Here is a 22,464-nt window from a genome sequence, read left to right as displayed (position 1 = left end):
CCAATTAATCTAAAAATTTACCCACACATTAAAACATGAGTCCATCCTTGCCCCATCTCCCCTACTGTACCTTCCCTGTCTGTTGTAAAGGAAGAGGCATATGCTCCGCGAGACACGGGCCTGCAGCCGGTAAACCACAGTACAAATAAGATTCTACTACTCCACTAATTCAAGATAGTTAAGTCCAAGCTATTCAGCATGACATGCAAGGCACTTCTGAAACTACTTCCCGTTGAACTTCTAGCCACATATGCTATCACATATGATATAATTATAGTTCCCCAAACACGATCTCCTTTGCCTGGCAAACTACTGGCTATCTTTCAAGATCTAGCACTAACATCACCTTCTCTGAGAAACCATCCCTGATTTTAGAATTACTTTTAACCACCTCTGAATGTCTTTATACTTGAGTCATACTATTCTGGTGGCATTAGTCACATTGTTTTACAGTCATTTACCTACCCAATATCAATTCCAAGGGCTAGGACCTTGCTCTGGTCAACCTGGTCTCCTTGGTGCCTGGCATATTCCTCATCATTAAAGAGGTATTTATACTATAGTTCATTAATGATTAGAAAACTTTACTCCTAGGCAAAATTATAAACTACATGAAGACTGGGCATTTTTAACCTCTTAATTAACCAGGGATGGGTAATAAATCAATTCATCAAAAACAAAAATATAATCTCCTTACTCTGGGCTGGTTTTCTTCTCCTAAACTATGCTGAATCATAGAGGACAACTAGCAGATCCCTCCACAGTGATCCAATCCATCCAGTAACATGGCTAAAATAATCAGATGGCCTGTATCCCTTTTATTATAATCATATTAACATGAACGTCAAGGGAGCTACATGGTCAGGTAACCAAATCACTCAAAACTGGTCTGGAGTGGGTCTCAGGGAAGATAATTTTCCATTCAGATTAACATCTCTTAAAGCAGGTTTTGCAGGAATCTTGGTATAACTAAAGTAAGGAAGAAAGTCTAAAAAAAAAGAAACAAAAATTAGGACTAAATAAAAACCAAGCAAAGTCATTCAACTTTAAAAACCTCCTAAAATAATACTTCACAAAACAGCATTTACTCAACATCTGTTTCCCTCAAAGCACTAATTAAAAGAATAAATAAGAACATGAGCAAACAACACACAAAAGGCTACAAGTGTAACAGCCAGCTGTATTATCACAAAGCCACTCAGCTTCTTACCTCAGCACCTCAGGAGCTAGAGCTATTGGCCTCCATTTTAAAATATAACAATGTTTTTATGTTTTTTCTATAAGTTCTTAAGTTCACATATATGCTCATGCAACCATACTGCCAAATGTTTTGATATTAGCAATAATATGATTGTCTAAATTAATTCATGCAACACAAAGTCTACTTAATAGAAATCTGAATTGTTAGCCTATCTGTGTTAAACTGAGAGAATTCTTAGTCTATTACTAGGCTGTGGGTTCTATGTACTCCTAAGGTTGTGCTTCTGTAACCTTAGAAATACTTGACTGTATGCTGAAGGCACTCACAACCAAATGGCAAATTTTGCATATCAAAGCAATCTTACTTGATCATATATATATTAAAGCATAGTTAACTATTAAAATAAAAACACATTATAAAGTAGAACGACAAATTTATAAGATGAATATGAAATTTTAATGAACCTTTGCACTTTTCTATTGAGCACTTTGAGTTATGACTCTAGATTTCTGGGAATTCTTTGGTGGAAAAGAGTGAGAAGCCCTCCTCTTGGGGATTCCCTCCTGGAATATGTTGAGGGGAAGATTTCTTCACTTTCATGTAAAAGATAACAAATAGCTTTGGCTCTTCCCTACTACTACCCTTGAACTCAAGGTGCTGCTCCACTTGGACACGCAATTACACTTTTATTGCAGCTTAACCTTTGTAACACCTTTTTTATTTTGTGGCAAAAATCTTTTTTTCTCCAATGTTAGTCCTAAATCTTTCTGCAGGTACCTCACAGGACCAGTGTAAACCCCTACATTCATAAGACAGTCCTTCAAATAGAAATAACGGCCCCAAGGAATGGACGATGTATTCCTTCTGTACTGGCTGCCATAAGGTGTGCTAGGCACCTGACAATCAATAAGCATAATATCAAAACTGCGAGTAAATAGTGGCATCACTATGCTGAGTGAGTGGGAGGGAGGGGGGACTAAGCCCACAAAAGGATAAGTAAATCCAGATCCAACGCTAAACCTGTTTGTTTCTCTCTTATATTCCTATGTCTATTTTCCCAAGTGTTGATTTCTTCTAGCTAAATATCTCTATTTTATGACTATTCCTTCTATCACTTCCACAATAACTCACCATCCTGAACAATGTGTGTGTGTGTGTTTATTTGAAGAATTAGATTGACCATGGTAGAATCAAGCTGGGCCATCACTTCCCTTATTCTGGATAAGATACTGCTATTAATACAGCGTAAATACATACTACCTTTGTTGAAGAACAATTTGATATTACCAATTCATATTGAATAGTCCATGAACCAAAATTCTTTAGTATTTTTTAAAAATAAATTCTGCTAATAACCATTTCTTCTCAATCTGTTGTGTGTGTTTTTATGTATACAACTTTTATTCAAAGAATTAACACCCACCCTTTTCCAACTATTCCAAAAAATTCAAGAGGAAGGAAGAGTTCCAAGCTCATTCTATAAGGCCAGCATTATTCTAATTCCAAAACCAGATAAAGACACTACAAAGAAAGAAAATAAGCCCGGCCGGGAGTGGCTCAGCGGTTGAGCGTCCACCTAGGATCCAGGCGATTGGAGTTCGATTCCCAGTCAGGGCACATGCCTGGGTTGCGGGCTAGGCAGCCGATCAATGACTCTCTCATCATTGATGTTTCTGTCTCTCTCTCTCCCTCTCCTTTCCTCTCTCTGAAATTAATAAAGATATATTTAAAAAATAATGAGAGGGAGGGAGGGAGGGAGGGAGGGAGGGAGGGAGGGAGGGAGGGAGGGAGGGAGGAAGGAGGGAAGGAGGGAAGGAGGGAAGGAGGGAAGGAGGGAAGGAAGGAAGGAAATTATAGGCCAATATCCCTGATGAACATAGATGCAAAAATCCTCAACAAAATATTAGCAAACTGAATCCAGCAACACATCAGAAAGATCATACACCATGACCAAGTAGAATTTACTCCTGGGATGCAAAGTAAGTACAATATCTGCAAGTCAATGATATACCACATAAACAAAATAAAGGATAAAGATCATGTGATCACATCAATAGATGCAGAAAAAACATTTGACAAAATTTAGCACCCATTTATGATAAAAACCGAGCAAAGTGGGACTAGAGGGAACACACCTCAACATCACAAAGGCCACATATGACAAACCCACAGCTACTGTCACACTCAACAGGGGAAAAACAAAAAGTGTTTCTTGTAAGATCAAGAATAAGACAGGGGTGTCCGCTTTCACCATTCTTATTCAACATAGTACTGGAGGTCCTAGCCACAGTGATCAGACAAGAAGAAAAAAGGCAACCAAATCGGAAAGGAAGACGTAAGCCTATCATTATTTACAAATAATATTAAGCGTAAACCGTATGTGAAAAATAAAGTTTACAAAAAGAAAGGTGAAGAAAGAAAATGCTAGATATGAGTAGAAATTAATAAAATAGAAATAATGCAACAAACAAGATCAACAAAACTGTTTATAACTCCTGTATATATTTGCATATAAACAAGCTGTCAAAATACTTTTTGACTCATAAAATATACCACTGATTATGACTCCCTACTCAAAATCATTCAAGAATGCAAATTAGCAACAAATTTAGCATTAAAGTTTTCATCCCAGCATTTAAGATTCTTCACTACAGCCCCAATGTATCTTTCTACCCTTATCTTCTCTCACTCCCTAAAATTCTACACAACTCTGTCTCCTCCTTTCCTGTATGTGTACCTTTGTTCATACTGTTCTTCTAATCAAGAATGTTTCGCCCACTCATTGAAATTCCATCAGTCCTTCGAAGATCATCTCAATTATGGCATCCTCTATAAAAATCTTTCTGATCAATTTCAAAGTTTATCTTTCTTTTCTTTGAAACTCCACAACACTTTTTACTTCTTTTGTGGCACCCATTACAGTCAGCCTGGCAGAAATGTTATTATGTGTATTATCTTCCCTCATCTCCCTCAAATGGGTGGAATTCTAAGCTTCCTATAGAAAGGATGAAGTCTCGCTCATTCTTGTATGCACCATATCACTAACACAAGTACCTGAATCCAGGAGGGTGCTTTTATTTTTTTTTTTTTCAGGAGGATGCTTTTAAATAAATACTTATTTATTTGAATCTAGTTAACTATTCATGTCACAAATGTATGTATTGACTTCCAAAATTCATTAAAAACTTAAATAAAGGACATCTATTAACATCCACAAAAGGAACCTGAAAATAAATGAGCGCAAATACACTAAAATATGGTTGGTTATAGACTCTATTTAGAATAATACAAGTGCTTTTTTCAGTGTACTGATTTGACGATGAAGAACTGAAATTAAATTCATATTGGTGTAATTGTGTTGACAAAAAACTGAAATCTCAAGAGATTAGGAAACTTCTGGTTCACATGACTAATTAAAAGCTGAGTTGGTCTCATGACGAAGTTTTAAAAATTTCTACTCCAGTTATTTGTTCCACTATTACCACTCAAATCACCTGTTGATATATTTTTTAAAATATTAGTTGCAAAAATATTTATGTAAAGAAGAAAGATTAATTTTTTATTTAGTATTTATATTATTTGAACAGCCAGAATTTTTTTAAAAATCCATTAACAGTGACTAAAGAGAATTATATTGAACAAAACTTATTTATACAAAGTTTATTTATTTTTCAACTTAACTACAAAGAATATAGTCAAGAATCAGGATATTAAAAAATACTACTGTTTGGTTAAAAAATGTCATAAAACCTATACACTAATCACATTCACCTTGTTTACTCATAAGACATCGCTACAGCTTTGATCAGAGCCTGTTTATGCCTCTGTTTTGTCTTTGACCTGTTTGTCACCAGTTCGGAGAGTAGTAAATATTTTGTGTGCCCAATATCCATTTCCCCTTTGAGGAGACTTACGTCCTATTTTTACTCCACGTGACTCAGTTGTTTCCGAGAATGAAGTTGAGACCCAGACATGACAAATCAGAGCTCCATATACGCCCATAACCACAGCGATCAGGTCAGAAGCGGTGAGTGACTCAAGCCCATCCCAGCAAGCTATGACTCTTTTCCGACCCAGCAGATGCTTAAAGAGTAGGCTCATGATGCAAGTTAGTTCATCCTAGGACTTACTGGTGCCAAACCTACCAGTAAACATGCTTTTTTTCTCTTTGAATTTAAACTTGAGAAGTTAGACCTGGAGCTGGTGATAGCAATTTTGTCACTAAGCAGATGCTGAGAATAAATAAAGCCAAACTGAAGGAGAGTAGAGCCAAGGAGTAGAAGGAATTTGGGTCCTTACAAAGTAATGTGAGTTCTAGATCAACCTGTGACCGCAGTCTGGGTTACATAAGTCTGATAAATTCTCCCTATCACCTCAAACCAATTTGATGCTGATTTTCCCTCATGGGCAACTGTAACAATCCTAACTAATGTAGCTGGTTATCTGAGTTTCTCAACCCACACTAGATTAAAAGGGTCAAAAAGAAAGAAAAAAAAAGAGAGAGAGGAAACAGTAAGAGTTATTACATAAATAAATCCTCGCTTTACATCATCGGTAGGTTCTGAGACCTTAAGCAAAACAATGTATAACTAATTTTACCATATGCTAAATGATATAAGAATTAAGTTCCTATAGCATCTCACCCAAGTTATAAAAAAAAAAAAATGACATTATTCAAGGATCTGCTGCACTTCAGATGAACTAATAGCTTATAGCTTGAGAGCGAAGATGAAGACAGATGAGGTGTAAAAAGAAAATAATGAATTTCAAAATTTTCAAAAATTTGAAGTCTTTATGTCCAGGACTTACTCCACATGGAAACCTCTCAGTCCCAGGAAAACCAGAACAGTTGGATCATACTACTTGGAAGTATAGGGATTTTGCAATAATTTGCATAAACAAGAAGACAGGGGTCATAAGATCATGGAGAACTCAAGGCAGGTGGAGGAGAGACTCTGAGTTGTAAGGGAGAGGGTGATACGGAACTAGCCAGAAGCACACAGAATTAAGTTCCCCCATTGACTTGTGCTGATGGAAATGGAATCCACTGACAAACGTCGACTCCCAGCAATAAGTGCGTAGAGAGTGAAAATAGATGGGTCAAAGTATTGGCCATCTCAAGGAACAATCGTAGGTTTAAATCTTGGGATTGATGTTAAAAAAGAATATAGGATGCTATGCCCAGAGAGTTTCTGAATTTGAAATTTTAGGAAGAAACAATTTCACATGATAGCAAGCCCAGGATGTGGCTACAGAAGTGGTTGGGTAAGGAGTAAAAGAGAAGGTTCTGCTTGAGTTGTGGAGGTCAAAAACTGATAGGTTGTGGTGTTGGACGCAGATATGAAGTCACCCAGACTGGGGCCAGGAGATGACTGTATATCAGCTGCTGGAATGTTCAGTGAAGGAAGGGTTTGTTTAGGTGGTTGAGTACATAACAGAAATGAGCAATGACAGAGGATAGTGTAGCCAGATGGCTCAAAGGAACAGGGGTGCATAAGATGGAGAAATAATGGTCTAGAGATGGGATATAGGTGTAAGAAGGACATGTGACCCCTCCTACCCTTAGATTCATAAACTATGAAGTAATAGACAGTTTCCAAGAAAGAGCTCAAGGGGAAGTGGGGTACCCAGGGGAGAGTCAAGTTTCAGGGCTAGGGGAGTAAAAGTGGAGGTTAAGAGGAGTTTATTGTGATTGAATAGGTGTTCCAGAGGGCATGAAGGAATGATTTTGAAGGAAGAATGAAAAACAGAGATTAGGTCAGAAAGAAGCAGTACAAACTATAATAATATTCCAAGGCAGAGAGGAAAAATAAGTGGACAAATGATAAAAACAGATTTTAAGCATTAGAAAATTATCTGTTTTGCAGGAATAACAAAATATGTTCCAAAACTGGTAATGTGGGAATTTAGGAAAAGCCAACAGCTATGATGTGAAACATGGAATACTTTTTACTTCTGGGGTGAGGTGTGAGTGACAGATGTGTGTCAAGGCAGCTTAGGGAGGCAATCAAAGAGGCTGCAGCCAGGAAAGCATATAGGTGGAAAATTTGGGAACCTCACAATGGTAGGGACAGCTTTGAGAAAGTTGGGCTCCAAGGAGGTGCAGGGGTGAGGTACACAGGATGTTATTTCAAATCAGTGGGGAAGGAATCAGTTACAGAACAAGTGGATTTGATACAAGACTAGCTATTTAAAAATAACAATAATAATGTTAGATTCCCTACTAAAATAGCTTCCAAAAGATAAAAATTTTAAATAAGAAAAGACATCAAAAGTACTATAAAAAGTGTAGGTGATTTACAAGTGAGAAAGTCCTTCTCAAGTTTAACAAAATCAGAATGGGAGAAGAAATTAATAGCAGCTTTGACACCCATAAAATTTAAGTATTTTACAAAACAATACTTAATAGTTAATGGCAAAAAAAAAAAAAAAAGAAAGAAAGAAAAAGAAACTGATTCACCCAGGTGGCGTGGCTCAGTAGTTGAGTTAATCAAGGATCCAGGAGATGAGATGGAGGTTCGATTCCCGGTCAGGGCACATGCCCGTGTTGTGGGCTCGATCCCCAGTGTGGGGCGTGCAGGAGGCAGCCCATCAATGACTCTCATCATTGATGTTTTTATCTCTCTCTCCCTCTCCCTTCTTCTCTGTGAAATCAATAAAGATATATTTTAAAAAAAGAAAGAAACTGATTCAAAAACTGCAACATAACAGATATACAGAGTTAATATTCTTATTAATAGAAAGCTCTTCAAACAAAGAAGTTGTAAAAATAGGCAAAGAATATTGAAAAGGAATTCATAAAAATAAATCCAAAATATCTGTTAAACGTGTTGGCCAACTAAAAATATTCAGCCTCATTAGCAATAAAAAAAAAAAAAAATACAAGTATGAGCTTTCTTTTCTCACTGATTTCTAAATTTAAATTTTTTGAAACAGTATTGCTATGTTTGTAAAAATGTTATTTTGAATAGAAATTGCTATAGGATTTCTGAAAAACAAAACTGTAGAATGTATTAAAAATCTTTACGAGATGAATATGCTCTCACCTAGCAATTCTATGGAAACTTACTCAATGGAATTAATCAAATAGGTGTGTATAGTGTATAAAGATTATGAATAGTTATCTACTATGATACTGTTTATAAAACCAAATTTGGAGAAATTCTGCATACTTACCAATAGGGATTTGATAAAAATTTAAAAGAACACCATACATCCATTAAAAGTACAATTATTTTCTAGGAAAGATATATTAAGATGATTGATTAAGTGAGAAATAGGGCATATATATGATATATCACTTTTGTTTTTAAAAAGCTACATATAAGCAAATAATTTTATAAATAATGGTGAAAACAAATATAGGTGGGCCTTATTTTCTTAATACAATTCTGAAACTTATGATTTTCATTATAATGCATAATATCTTAAAAAAAAACACTATTTCAAAATTTTTAAGTTTAAAACTTGGTATTTTAAGTGACAAAAATTACCTGCCAAAAAAATATCATGTAGAAAAACTCATTATAATGGAATAACAGAGAGCTGGCCAAGGATGAGATTGAAAAAAAATCACTTGATTATATTTTCACATCTGTGATTCTTGGTGAAAAAATTACATTAGCAAACACATAATGGCCTTGGAAAAACTGAATTGTACATTTTGAACATTATTATTCCAACCAATGTATTTTAATTATTTGGGTATATTTTTCTTTTCTTTTCTTTTCTCATTTCTGTGTTAAATCATTAAGTACTACAGGGTGCAGCAAATAAGAATGTAGCTTTTTGGCAAACTGGAAAATTCTGTTTCATACCTTTAGGATCTGAAATTTTATCTATTTCATGGGTCACTTTACTAAATAAGAGAAAATGCCAGTTTTTTAAAATTTGCTCTTTTTTTTTTGCTAATGGTAGTTTTAAGAAGAGAGAAAGAGGTAGGATACAAACTATGTACCACTATTACCTTAGCATAAAAACACATCTTTACAAACGTACAAAGACTAGAAGATATTCAATATTGAAATGATGACTGAATAATACAATTGGAATTTTAAAAAATTTAAGTTTTCTTAATAGTGTGATGGTTTTATGATTAAAATATCCAAAAGAAAGAAGTTAAAATAAACTTTTAACAATCCTTTTATAAGGTAATTTGAGATGCCCTTAGATATATCCTAAATTGTTATTATTAGACAAAAATCCATATTTCATTAATCTATATTTCAAGTGGATCATATTGAGACAAAACCTACAAAATGAAGAACTGAATCAATTGGCTATTGAGACCAATAATACTTAGTGACAGATAATATGAAAGTTTTCAACAAACTAGGATAAACTGAGATACTTTTTAAAGAGTTGGTAAAAATAAACATGCATGAGTGAAAAATTTGTTTCCTCCCATTTTGCAGTGAAAACTGAAAGATTTATATTTCCTTTCAAAGCATTCAAACCTAGAACCCAAAACATGGACTTCTCAGAGTTGTAACAGCCTCTGCTGGTTTTACTTGAAGTTTAAGATTATTTGGCAAAAGTGACAAACATCCCATGGGTCTTACCCAGACCTACCTTGTAAGGAAAGTATTCCTCTTTCCCCTGAAAACTTATTCCTACTGCTCTCTGAAGCAAATGAGTAAAAACTGTGCCCCCGCCCCATGGGTAGACTGGCCCCACTTCCACACTGTCAAATCCGTATAGTATAATTGAACGGAAAACCTGAAATGACCTGGTTTAGACATGTACCTGGTTCAGTGGTACAAAACTTTCACTTGGTAAAATTTCTTTAAAAATTATTGAAAGGGGGAACTTTCTAAAAATCTAAATTTAAAATTTAAAATTGACTAAAGAGGAGAAAAAGTTCTTTAACGAAAAGGATATTTGACACATTTTTAAATGTCCTGCTTAAGGTATTCCATTAGCCTTTGCTGTCTTGTTGAAGGAGTTCTGGTAAAGATAAGACTAAAAACTGAAAACTTTTTGCAAAAATTTCCCCCCCAAAGTATACTTTGCTTCAAAATTGGATCATTTGATCTTCCCAAACACTTAATTTGAAAATAAACTCTTTCAAGAGAGAGTCGGTAGAGTGGTACTGACCAGCAAGAGACATACTATCAGGAAACAAACAGGGTTTTCAAAATGCTGGTCTTAACCAGCCTTGTTCGGAACCTACCCCATTACTTCGTGTGAGCATATGGCCATCAAATCTCATTTCAATAATCCAAACTCTGAGCTTTTGAATATTAAATCCCAGAACAAAAATGTTTCAACGTGTAGCAAGCAATGCCAACAAAGAAGAAAGGCCTCTTGGATTCTGAATTACATGTATACAAGGAGAAATGCAATACTCAGACTAAATCTAATCCAATACTTTTTCAGTGTCCAAACCATTAACAGGAGTTTTAGGTTTTTATTTTTTCCAGGTGAATGTTTCAGTGGTCATCAGCCTCGAATCTCCACTGTCCAGTCTTGTACAGACCCTGACTAGTAACACCACCTGCAGTTTTGGGGTTTCTCTCTTCACATATATTTTTAAGTGTTTCCCGTGGGCCCCCACTTAGGCCACGCGCCCTCGGATAAGCGCAGCGACGAAGGGGCTGGTCTGTCCGTCTCAGCCTCACCCAGCGGGGTCGCTGATAAAAACACTCGTTCCCGTCGCCTCACCCCCGCCCAGAAGGCGCCTTCAGGAGCTTCCCCAGGGGCAGCGGGCAGGACCCTGCGCCCCCCCCCCCCCCCCCCCGCCCCTAAGCCCCGCGACCACCTTCCATTCGGTGTTTCCCTCGGCGCCCGCCGGAGTCCTAGGCTCGGGGAAATCCACCAGCTGCCGGGGGCCCTGGGCATCGCCCCCTCTAACCATCCCCATCCTTAATCAAAGAATGGCCGGAGACTGGGGAGGGGAGGGGACGGCTGGAAACGCGGCCGGGCGCTGGCAGGGCCGGTGGGCGCAGGTCCCCGCGTCCCCGAGGTGGCGAGCCGCGGCCCGGGCCGGGAAGGCGCGGCCCCAGGCGCACGGCGGGGCGCTGCCGCGGAGAGGCGCGGGCTCGGCCACCTACGGCAGGCGGCCAGCGGTGCCCCGCCTCGGGTCAGAGCGCGCAGAAAGCAGCGGCGGACCTCCCTGGTTATGCTCCTGGACCTGAGCGCCCCTTCCCTCTAAAAGCGCCCTAGTTTGCACGTGAACGAGGAGGTCGCCCCAGCAAAAGGGGCGTCAGCTTTGAATCCCCCCCGCCCGCCCAGCCCGGGCTGGTGCCAACCGGGCGCGAAATAGGAAAGTTGCACTTACCACGTTTTCCCTGGCTCGGCGTCCCCGGGCTCCCTAAGTCCTCGCCCTCCATCCTCGCACCAGCGACACCCCCTCCCGCCCCTCCGCCGGGCACCTACCCGCCGCGCGGCGCCTCCCGCCAGGGGTCGTCCTGCGCCGGGCTCGCCCAGCCTCGCCGCCGCCCGGAGCTGCAGCGCCCGCTCCCGCCTGCCGCCTGCTCGGTGCGGGGCTGGGCGGCGTCTGGGCTGTCCGGCCGAGGCGCAGCCGGGCCGAGGTGCAGCAGGCGGCGCGGCGACTCCGGGGGCGGAGGGGGCGGCGCCGGGACCCGCCCGCGCTCGGAGCGCGGTTCCCACGCGGCGGCGGAGCCCCGGCGGCGCGCGCGGCGGGCGCGCCTCCCTGTTGGCGCCTCGGGCGGGACTCTTCCCCCGGGGCCTGAACACGGCTAGTCGCCCGCGCACCTGGCGGAGCCGCGTCCCGCGCGTCCTCCCGCCGCTCCGTGTCCCTGGGTGGCTGGCTGTTGGGTGGTCAGGGTTGCTGTGTGCCCGCGGAACTTTAGCGTCTGCGCCCGGGCGCTGCAGCCTGGCCGTCCGCCTAGGTGCGCGCCGAGGTTTTGCTTTCCGAGGGTCCTGAGGTCGCCCCTTGATCCAAAGGTGGCTGTTTGGGGAAGGTAGGAATCGCTTAGTTTTCTCGTCTGCACCTGGAACCTGGGTTTTCGCGATTATTAACAGATTGTTCTAACAGATGGGGAAGCAACATGCCGTGCTGACTCCTTTTGGGCAAAGCAGAGCAGAAAGCAATGCACGTGGAGTTTCGCTTTCAGGTTCTCACAAGGAAAGTGAGGCGCTCACGACTATGGTCTTCCCGTGGCCTCTGCAGCCCTGGGAGACGGTGAGATGCTGGGCGAAATGAGGGCGCTCGTGCGCTTCCCGGGAAGCTGGCGGAGGCCGCTGGTTTCCTGAAAGCCCTCCTTAGGGTTCAGTCTTCTTACCACTGGGCTCTGGCTTCCGGTTCGGGACCTGGGACACCTGCAGCCCACTCCTGACTACGACTAAATTCTTTTTTAGGCAAAGGCTATGGGAGATGTGAAAATGTAATTAAGCAAATATTTTATATAAAGTATTTACTAATGGTGCTACGATCAGGCTCTTTAAATTCATCTTCTTGCCCCCACAATTAGTAATAATTGCCTCTGCTTTCACATAAGAAACGGGCGCCCTGCACGGTTAGGTAATTTGAACAAGATGGAAATAGCTAGAAGGCTCCAAAACAGTTTTGAACAAAGGTCTTTCTGCCTTCAAGGTCGATGGACATTTTTTAAACTTACACAGTATTAATAAAGGTTGTGATTTTCTAAATGCCAACCAGTACATTTCATTTTCTAAAAACAGTTACTTTTATTGTAATATGGATATTAATTTTAAAAATCGAGTTATTCATATTTTTAGTGTCACTTCCAAACTTATTTGGCATTATCAAATATATTTCTAAGACCTATTATTATTTCATTACATAATAATATATAATATTATCTAAGGCAAATTATTTATTCTAAGGTCTACTTATTTTATTTTATTTTATTTATTTTTAAATATATCTTTATTGATTTCAGAGAGAGGAAAGGAGAGGGAGAGAGAGATAGAAACATCAATGATGAGAGAGTCATTGATCAGCTGCAGCCCGCAACCCGGGCATGTGCCCTGACCGGGAATCGAACCCCGATCTCCTGGATCCTAGGTCGATGCTCAACCGCTGAGCCACACCTGGCTGGGCAGGTCTACTTATTTTAGAGAGCCCATGGAAGAGAGTAATGCTAAAATGTTTGGATTTATGAGTTACACTGGGATTGGATTTTTATGATTCTGCAACTGTGTTCTTGTGCTCACAAAATTTGTTTTGTAAAACTTATATTTTGGGGTAAATTTGAGAAAATCATTAGCCCTCAGTAATACACTTTTAAGTTACATATTTAAAATCATCAGAACTATTTTAGTGTATGCTCCATGAAGGCTTTATATTCAGTACTTAGAGTAGTACCTGTACAAAATATGTGCTAAGAAGCTTTTAAATGAATAACTACAACCTCATATCCTTCAATTAGGACAAAATGACTTAAGAAAACACCAGTTATAGAATGCTTTTGCTTATTCATAGTGGATTGAAGATTTCTGATTGCCTCTCATTTCTACTAGGAAAGTAAGGGAGATGATGCAATCAGGTAAGCACCTGAAAGGTTTGCAGTAGCTGCTACTGAGAATGGTAAAGAGAAGCTGACCATAAGTCCAAAGAAGTACTTCTGAGTCCATTGGTGACAGCAGTAGTTCCACACAATCATGTGAATTCGTATAAAATATATGACTCTAAATACAGAAAGTTTAACTAATCCAACTTTGAGGTTTCACCAAGGGGTTTGATGGAAATACAAGGAGAAAGCTTGGCTGTCGTTTTTAAGAGAATGGTTGAAGGATAGGGCTATGAAGTTAATTTAAGATTACATAGGAAAATAGTGAAGACATAAAAGGGGAGAGAAAAAGAAGTTAAAGAACTATAAATCTCGATCAATGAGAGAAATATTAAAAGTTGTAGTTAAGGTAGAATAGTTGTCTTGAAAGTTTTAGTAGTAGAATGATGTTGTGGTCTATGGAAGAACTATGGGTAGGATTGGCTAACATAAAATGAAGATCAAGAAATTGGAGACTAAAGCACCGAAAAGGCTGTTTACATGGCATTGAAGCCACCAACAACAGTGAGGCCATGGGATAGGGAAAAATTGAGTCAGATACCAAAGACTTCCATGACTGTGGTAGAGTGATCTGGAACTGAGTGGATAGCTGTGCAGAGTTGGGGCAGAAGGTACATATCCGGGGAGCAAGGGCCCAAATGGATCAAGGGCCTGTGTGTAGGAGGTGGTACACAGCTCAGAAGCAAGGTGAGGAGCTCCAAGTGTACCCCCACGGCCCTACAGTGAGATGAGCATTCTACACCGAGGGAGACCTAGGGGAAACTATCCTCAGGAGAAAGCTGATTTTCACCTAAAGCTAGAAACAGAGTGTGGGTGGGCTATAAAGGTAGTGAGATACTTCCATATGCATAAGGATTCTGCAAGGTCAGGGTGGCTAAATTTCGGAGGCAAGCCAGCTTCATGGGTGTGCAACCTGTGTGCAGTAGCACAAGGCTCTACATTTCAGAAGTCCCATGCTTGGTTAATACTCTGCTGTCCCTTCCTTGAAATTCTTAATAATATTAAACAAGCGATGCCACATTTTCAACTTGCATTAAGCACCACAAATCACACAGCCAGTCCTGTTTGCACACGTGGAGAAATGGGAACTTGGCTGAAGCAGAAGCAGTCCAAATCTAATGGGGATTAAAGTATGGGTGAGAGTAAATGCAGGAGATTGTATTTTTTGGTGAGACCAAGAACAGTAGGAGGAGTATAGCTGCAAGGTTTCAAATGACATCGCCTTTTGCTCTCTTTAGGGCCAGGCTAGCTGAGGCCTGGGCAGGGAAGGCAGGCAGCAGTCACCGTCAGGGTACTCCACACGGACCCTCTCCTTTGGGGTCAGCAGTGAGGGAGTGGAGCAGAGCAATAAACACTGCAGAAGAGAGCTTTAAGGAGATAATACTGTTTGAGAGCAAATAATTATTTTCAAAGGTTAGAATTTAAGCACCACTTTGATACCTGGGAGGGAACATCTTCCTTTACAAATCAGACCTTAGCATTACCAGTTAGTACATATGCATAAGATAAGTCTTCCCAACCTTGTATTGATAAAGTAAGGAAGGGAGAGATTTGGAAGGGAAGAGCAAGTGACTGAAGATTTACCAGACAAGGCTCATGTTTTCCTGATTCCAAATCCTATAATGAAGATTCCCTTTTTTAAGTAAAAAGGAGAACTTTGATACAGAATTCTAAGTTGAAAGGAATTTTCCCCCAATACTTAAAAAAAGTTATTGTACTTTGTCCTATGTACAAACAATGCCTTTTATTCTCTGTTAAGGTTTTCTTTTGCCAGTGATTTTAAGTACATCATTTTATTGTGATTTCTTTGGGTAGTTTTCTTCATATTTCATGCACTTGAGGTCCATTGTACTTCAGTCATTTTTTAAGTAATTTTTCTGCCCATTCTGCCCTTGAGGATTCCAGTTAACACATATGCTTAAGCTACCTGAAGGTCTCCCATGGATCACTGATGCCCTATTCATTTGTTTTTTGGTCTTTTCCTCTCTGTGCTTTATTTTCGATAATTCTATTGCTATGTCGTCAAACTCACGGATTTGTTTTCTTTGTAGTGTTTAATCTACTGTTAATTCTGTAGTGTCCCTTTCATATCTAGAAGTTAGATCTGGATTTTTTATGTAGCTTCCATGTCTCTACTTAATGTGCTTAACCTTTCCTCTACTTTCATGAACATATGGCATATAGCTACAATAACTTTTATAATGTCATCACCTACTAATTCTATTATTTGTGTCAATTTTGGATTGTTTCTATTGGTTGCCATTTTCTTTTAACTATGGGTCATATTTCCCTGCTTCTTTATGTGCCTAATAATTTTTTATTGGAAGCCAGACATTATGATTTTGCCTTGTTGGGCGGGTAATGGATATTTTTGTGTTCCTATTAGTATTCTTGAATTTTTTTCTTGACCATAGTTAAGTTACTTGGAAAGAGGATATCCTTTTGAGGCTTTTATGAGGTGGGATTAGAGAGAAGTCATTAGCCTAGGGCTTATTTTGCTCCACTCCTGAGGCAATAACTTTCTGAGTACTCTATCTAATGTATATTGAATTACGCCTGAAATCCCATGTATAGGAATAACTCTCTACTCTGTCTAAGCTTTGGTGATCGGCCTTTGTGCTTTTTCAGGTGGTTCTTGTTTCCTTACGTGAATAAACTGGTTTATACCCAACTGAAGACCTGCGGGGATCCTCTGGAGATTTCAGAAGTTTTTCTTTGTGAAGTTCTTTCTGCACAGGGACTCTGCCTGCAAACTGTAGGTGCTCTGCCTCCCCAGATGACCATTTTCGACTCTTCAACTCTGAGAGTTGACCAGACTTAGCCTGGGTTCCTCCACCGTGTACTATTACCTGGAAACTCTTCAGACACAGAACTGAGACAATCATAGTACTTCCCTCATTTGTTTCCTCTTTCTCAGGGATCACTATCCTGTGCTGTTTGATATTCAATATCTGCAGAACATTGTTCCATATATTTTGTTTGCTCTTACAGTTGTTTCAGGCAGGAGGGTAAATCTGGTTCCTATTACCTCACCTTGACTAGAAGCAGAGTCCATTTAGTAATTTGTTCTTGCTTTTTAGTTTTTGTTTTGTTTCATTTTTCATATAAGTGCTTTTCCAAAAAACACTCAGTAATAGTTCCCCACACACAATGGACATTTTATAAGTATTTTGGATTAAATGAAGTAAATCTTAAAGAAAAACAGAAATTCTGTTCACTTATATTTTTCTCAGAGAAAAACTTATCTGGAGAACTTAGCGGAGGAGCTCTGATCCTGACAATTTCTGTCCCCTTAACTTTTTAAGCCTAAGTTTCCATATAAAATGGTAATGAATGTTGATATTCTTCTCTAAAATTCAGAAAGGTTTTTTACATTATATTCAAAGAGAGTCTTAACTAGGATTAAATTGAAATCTAACTAGATATCTTGCTTTTGAAGTACTTTGACAATTGTGAATGTTATCTTTTATAAACTATTCATTTTAAACTAAGGATCTAATATCAAGTCCCAAGTCACACTCTGGAAATCATGTGATAAAGTCACCTTTAATAGCAACATTAAGGCTACATCTCAAAAGGGGGGACAAATAAAAATTATTTCTCAGTTCACCAGTGATAATCTCAGCTTTTACATTAACTAATGACTTAACTAATAAATGTCACCTTTTTCCCACAAAACATTTCTATGATAGTTATATGTGAATAGCTTCTGCAAATTTCTGGTTTTTTGTTTTTTTTAAAGAAAAGGCATATAAACTTCTATATCCAACTCTTTTCCCACCCTGTCTTCTGGTTCATATCAAGCCATCTGGAACATCCAAAATACGTAAAGAAAATTAAATAGCACAGATATGTGATAGAATTCTGTTTTACCCCCAAAACCCATGTGCATAGATCTGTAGACACAGTTGGCCTGATATGTTAGAAGACTTAGTTTCATTCCAGTAAACATGTCTTCTCAATAAAGGGACAATTTATGGATGAAAATATTAGCTTGGTACCACACACCTTCACCATCAATACTTTTAGTATGTGAAAGTTGATGAGAAAAAGTGACCTCTAAACATTCTTAGATTTCAAATACAAAATATTAACCTTACTTAACCTTAAATATCAGTTATTTACATCATTATGTGAGATTCCCCAGAGCAGTAGAATTCATACCATCAGGGAGCTTGTTAGAAATGTAAGGTCTCAGGCTCCATCCCAGACCTACTGAGTCACAGTGTGCATTTAATAAAGTTCCCAAGTTTTGTTTACATTTTAGAGCTTGAGAAGCACTGCTGTATGTCACCTTGCATCCTCAACTCAGTGGTTAAACTCAATATTTTGCTCTAACTGTTCTCTTATTGTTAGAAAGGCCAGGCTCTTGTCAGTGTATAAATAATCTTAGTGTTAAAGTGAATCTGATTTCTATGATAACAAATGCAATCTTTTCCTTGAAAATGTGTCCCAGATTTTTTGATTCTGAAGTATCAGACATTGAATATAGCTATACAATATTAAAAATGTAACTCCTTCATGATTCTGTCAATGATTAGAATTTTTCAGAACTTACCAGAACCACGAATTTAAAATAAAACCAATTTTAATTGTTCTGATAGAAAAGTTAGATATAATTGTTCAAAACCACAATCATAATAAATTTAGATCAAGAGAAATGCTAGGGGTTAGTTTCCTTCTGTTTTATAGTACCTCCTGTTGCATTTAAAGGGAAGTAATTTGCAGTAAAAAATTACAGAACTCATTATGTATCCTCATTGTGTAACTGATACCCTGCCAGCTTCCAAAAGAAATTTATTACAAAGGACCACTATATAAATAGGACCATTAAATTAGATTTGTAAAAAAAAAAAAAATGTATAAAAGTAGTGAAATAAATATAGCAACCACATGACCTATGTTTACTGATATTAAACATTAAATTTGGTTCACTACTTCCTGGAAATTAAGGCAATAAAGGGAAACAAAATGACTATAGTAAGTTCGCATTTGCAATCCCATGTATAGAATCCACTTGAAGATACTAATAACCACATAGTTTATTTTTCTTTTTAAAACCTTCTAATCAGATGACCAATTTTTCAAACCATACTTTTATCTGAAGGGTTACATTTCTATAGTAAATGAAAGATGCTTAAATTTGGTTCAGTGTCATACTAATTGTCGAATAAAAATAGAAGAAAAATCCAAATCCCATTGGCTAAATCCTGAGTAAATAAAACTGTTATCATCTGTGAGCAGAAGACAGCCCTGTGGACAGGACACTGAGTGAGCACACATCACCTCTACCTCTAGTCATCTCCCTAGCAATGTGCTGACTCTCCCTTTCTTCTTCCTCCAGCTAAACCAAGAAAAATGTCTTGATTGTTCTGCTTTTACCTAAAATCTGAAAAGCTTACTGTGGTGGTTAAACTATCATATCTCTTGTGTCTGTATTTACCAAATTAACTAAACAACTAAATAATCTATACTTTGTTTTTTAGAACACTAATAAAAGGCTATCATTTTATTGTTTGCCTAAGTTTATAAATTTTCTAGTTAAAAGCTTATGGTTAGGTATCCATGGAACAACTGTACTATGGAAATAAATTCCTTTTGCCCAATAAAAATATTCACTCCTTCCCCAGATGAAGACACTTTGAGAAATAATAGTTTTCGTGTACAGTACACTTGCACTGACTTATTCTGTGTCAATACTGGTAGTAAGACCAGAAACATAATACTGACTTTTTTACTTGGATTTCAACTACCATCTTGACAACTGACACTAAGTTCAAATCTATGGGGAGCTATTTTACAAAGGGTGGTGATTGGATATTTTTCATTTTTAGTAAAGGAAGCAGTGGAAATCAGTCTATCAATACAAAAATAATAATAATGAAAAGTAATAATTTCCAGTATCCCTTCAGTTATTCAGAGGAAAAGCATGTAGGCAACATGTTGGGGAGGAGGGTGTGGTATATATATGCTGAGAAATAGGAAACAGATAAAAGAGAAACCTTCCTAACTATAGGCTTATTTAACAAGAACCCAGAGCGTGTGGATTTTCCACACTTTTATCTACTTCGATCTATTTTCTGTCCCCAATCCTTGTCAATAAAAGACAGTTATCATCTGTGAGCAGAAGACAGCCCTGTGGACAGGACACTGAGTGAGCACACATCACCTCTACCTCTAGTCATCTCCCTAGCAATGTTCTGACTCTCCCTTTCTTCTTCCTCCAGCTAAACCAAGAAAAATGTCTTGATTGTTCTGCTTTTACCTAAAGTCTGAAAAGCTTACTGTGGTGGTTAAACTATCATATCTCTTGTGTCTGTATTTACCAAATTAACTGAACAACTAAATAATCTATACTTTGTTTTTTAGAACACTAATAAAAGGCTATCATTCTATTGTTTGCCTAAGTTTATAAACTTTCACCAGAGGGAGAAAAAAGTAATTCTTCTTTGGCTTACTGAGCACCACTAAGCAAGTGCTTTTCTTTCAGTACCTCATTTATTACCTACCTAAAACAGTCTGTAAGGTATGCAGTATTATTTCTTTTAACAAAAGAGTAAACTGAGGCACGGATAGGTTGAATAAGTTACCAAAGATCATATAAGCTGTAAATACTGGAATCAGGTTTCAAAACTTAGATATGTCTAAGCACTAGGCCTGTGAGCTTACTCTCCACACTACATAACTTCCCATCATAAACCTCACAAAGTTTCACTGTGAATCATATTCCACGTAAAATAAAATTCATGAAGCTCTTCTTCCTAAGTAAGGTTTCACTTTAAGATAACATCATATTTGCTCAGAGCTCAGAAAGATAAATATTTTAATACAACATAATTTAATATAATAATCTTCTGTGAAGCTATTGAATAATGCCAAAAACCAAAAACGCATGCATCCGATGCACTGTGCTTTCAGATGTTCTGGGTTCAGTTCAGCAGCCAGATGAGTTGACGCCAGGAGCGCCCACCTCCTTGCAGAAGCCTACTCTATTCCGGGGAGCCTGATGGGACACAGAGATGGCCTGGGCACAAGAACCCTGAGACCACCTGGAAATCCTTCCTCGGGAAGGTAATTTCACTAATGAGGTCTTCCAGGCAAATGACACCAAATGTATCCAGGTGCTCCTCAATCGCTGTGTTGTCTGTCAAAGGGATGATTTTATCCTTGACCTTGGCTCGTCCACGTTTCAAGATCAGTTCCCAGACGTTCCTCAGGTTTAAAAACCCCCAGGTCACATAGGCAGCGTTTTATGGTTCGGGACGGAGGGGTCACTTTGACACACATCACTGAAAACTTCAGGGGGAGCCTCGCAGTGGTCCTCTGCGCCGCGACGGTCACTCCATTCATCCTTGGGGCGCATACAACAAAGGCCAGGGGCTGTTCATCCGGCGTTTCCAAACCCAAAGGCTTCACTTCCAGCCGTCGGGGCCCACCGGGTCTCGTTGCCGCCGCCAGGCATCGCACAGGAAACATTCCAGTCCCTTAACACTGAGATCTTTTCGTTTTCTCTGCTCCTTCTTTTTTCCAAAAGCGCCCGCTTTGCCTGGGGGGCTCCGAGGACCTGATAAGCTTCCTCTCTCCCAGGTTTTTCTGAAAACAACGGGATCTTCTTCCCTCGCGCTCCCTCCGCCATCTTCCCAGCGCTGCAGCGCCGGCTCATGCGCAGTCCCAGCCGGCGGGGCGGGAGGGCCGCTCTATGTCTCCCCGACCATAGAGACGACGCGGCCCTGCGGAGGACTTGCTCACCGGTCTCCGAGAAGAGCCGCGCAGAGCCGCCTTCGCGGTGCTTCTGAGTGGTTCAGAGCCTTGTCACCTTCAAAGTCCAGCCCTCTTCGCGTGAGCTGTATTCTTAATGCTGGCAGGTGGGCTATGAACAATAATGCTTCCCACATGCCTCGATAAGGTGCTTTTAAGAAACATTTTTTACATGACACAGATAATTCGTGAGCACGTTCTATTTCTTACAGATTTAAAACATAGAGATGAAATTAAGCCACCTTGGACAGCCACCTTCAACTTTCAGTCCTGCCATCCCATAGGTAACTATTTCTTTTACAAATTTAACATTTATTCCCCACCCTTTGTTAATGCCTTTTACATAAATATGATATGGATCCAGAACCACTATATATATTGTCTTTTTACACATCTAAGCATTCACATAATATATATACTCTTTCGTTTTTTTATTGTACAGTGTCTTAGAATTATGTTGCTGTTACCAAACATAGGTCTGCCTCATTCTTTTTAACTGTTGCATAGTATTTCGTAGAATAAAAAATTAAGATTTATTTAACCACTCCTCATTCAGAAACATTTAGGTTCTTGCCAGGATTTTATTATTATATACATTGCTGAAATATTTGTTTTTATGAGTCCTATATGCATGTGTTATTCTGGGGTAAATACTGAAGTAGAATTTCTGGGTTATTGCATAAATCTAACTCTAAGAGAGATTTCTGTCTAGACAGTTGTAGGGCCATAAAGGCTCAGGCACTAAAGTAAGAACCTCCTCAATCCCGGAGTCAAGAGTTTTAAAAAGTCTATCAATTTAGCAGCAGTTGTATTTTTCCAAAGGAAAACATAATTGTGGTGGAAATCGAAGGAAATGGGCACTAACCCCCTTCTGCTGCAAATTAGAAGTTTTGCAGCCTCTCCAGATTTTCATTTCCTCATTCTATAGTATTAAGGGACAGGACTAGATGATTTATTTCTCAGAAATGTCTCAGAAATGCCATGTACATGGCATATTTCTGTTCTTCT

At 39.1% G+C, this 22,464-nt stretch overlaps 1 protein-coding gene and 1 pseudogene across 1 annotated transcript in view; both read right to left on the bottom strand.

Annotated features, from left to right (window-relative positions):
- PKIB (cAMP-dependent protein kinase inhibitor beta) overlaps positions 1 to 11,607 on the bottom strand; it is a 76,757-nt gene extending 65,150 nt beyond the window's left edge. The window contains exon 1 of the mRNA XM_087817173.1: positions 11,579 to 11,607. The gene's annotated coding sequence lies outside the window, so the exon portion shown is untranslated. The remainder of the gene's footprint in view (positions 1 to 11,578) is intronic.
- A 3,879-nt stretch (positions 11,608 to 15,486) lies between these two features.
- On the bottom strand, positions 15,487 to 21,334 carry LOC107537067 (large ribosomal subunit protein uL30 pseudogene; annotated as a pseudogene).
- Between the last annotated feature and the right edge of the window lie 1,130 nt (positions 21,335 to 22,464).

The sequence above is a fragment of the Miniopterus natalensis genome, chromosome 5 (assembly GCF_054644295.1).
Source record: "Miniopterus natalensis isolate mMinNat1 chromosome 5, mMinNat1.hap1, whole genome shotgun sequence".
In the NCBI taxonomy this organism is placed as follows: domain Eukaryota; kingdom Metazoa; phylum Chordata; class Mammalia; order Chiroptera; family Miniopteridae; genus Miniopterus; species Miniopterus natalensis.
The sequence above is the reverse complement of the archived record's forward strand: the minus strand, read 5'-3'. Positions and strand labels throughout refer to the sequence as shown.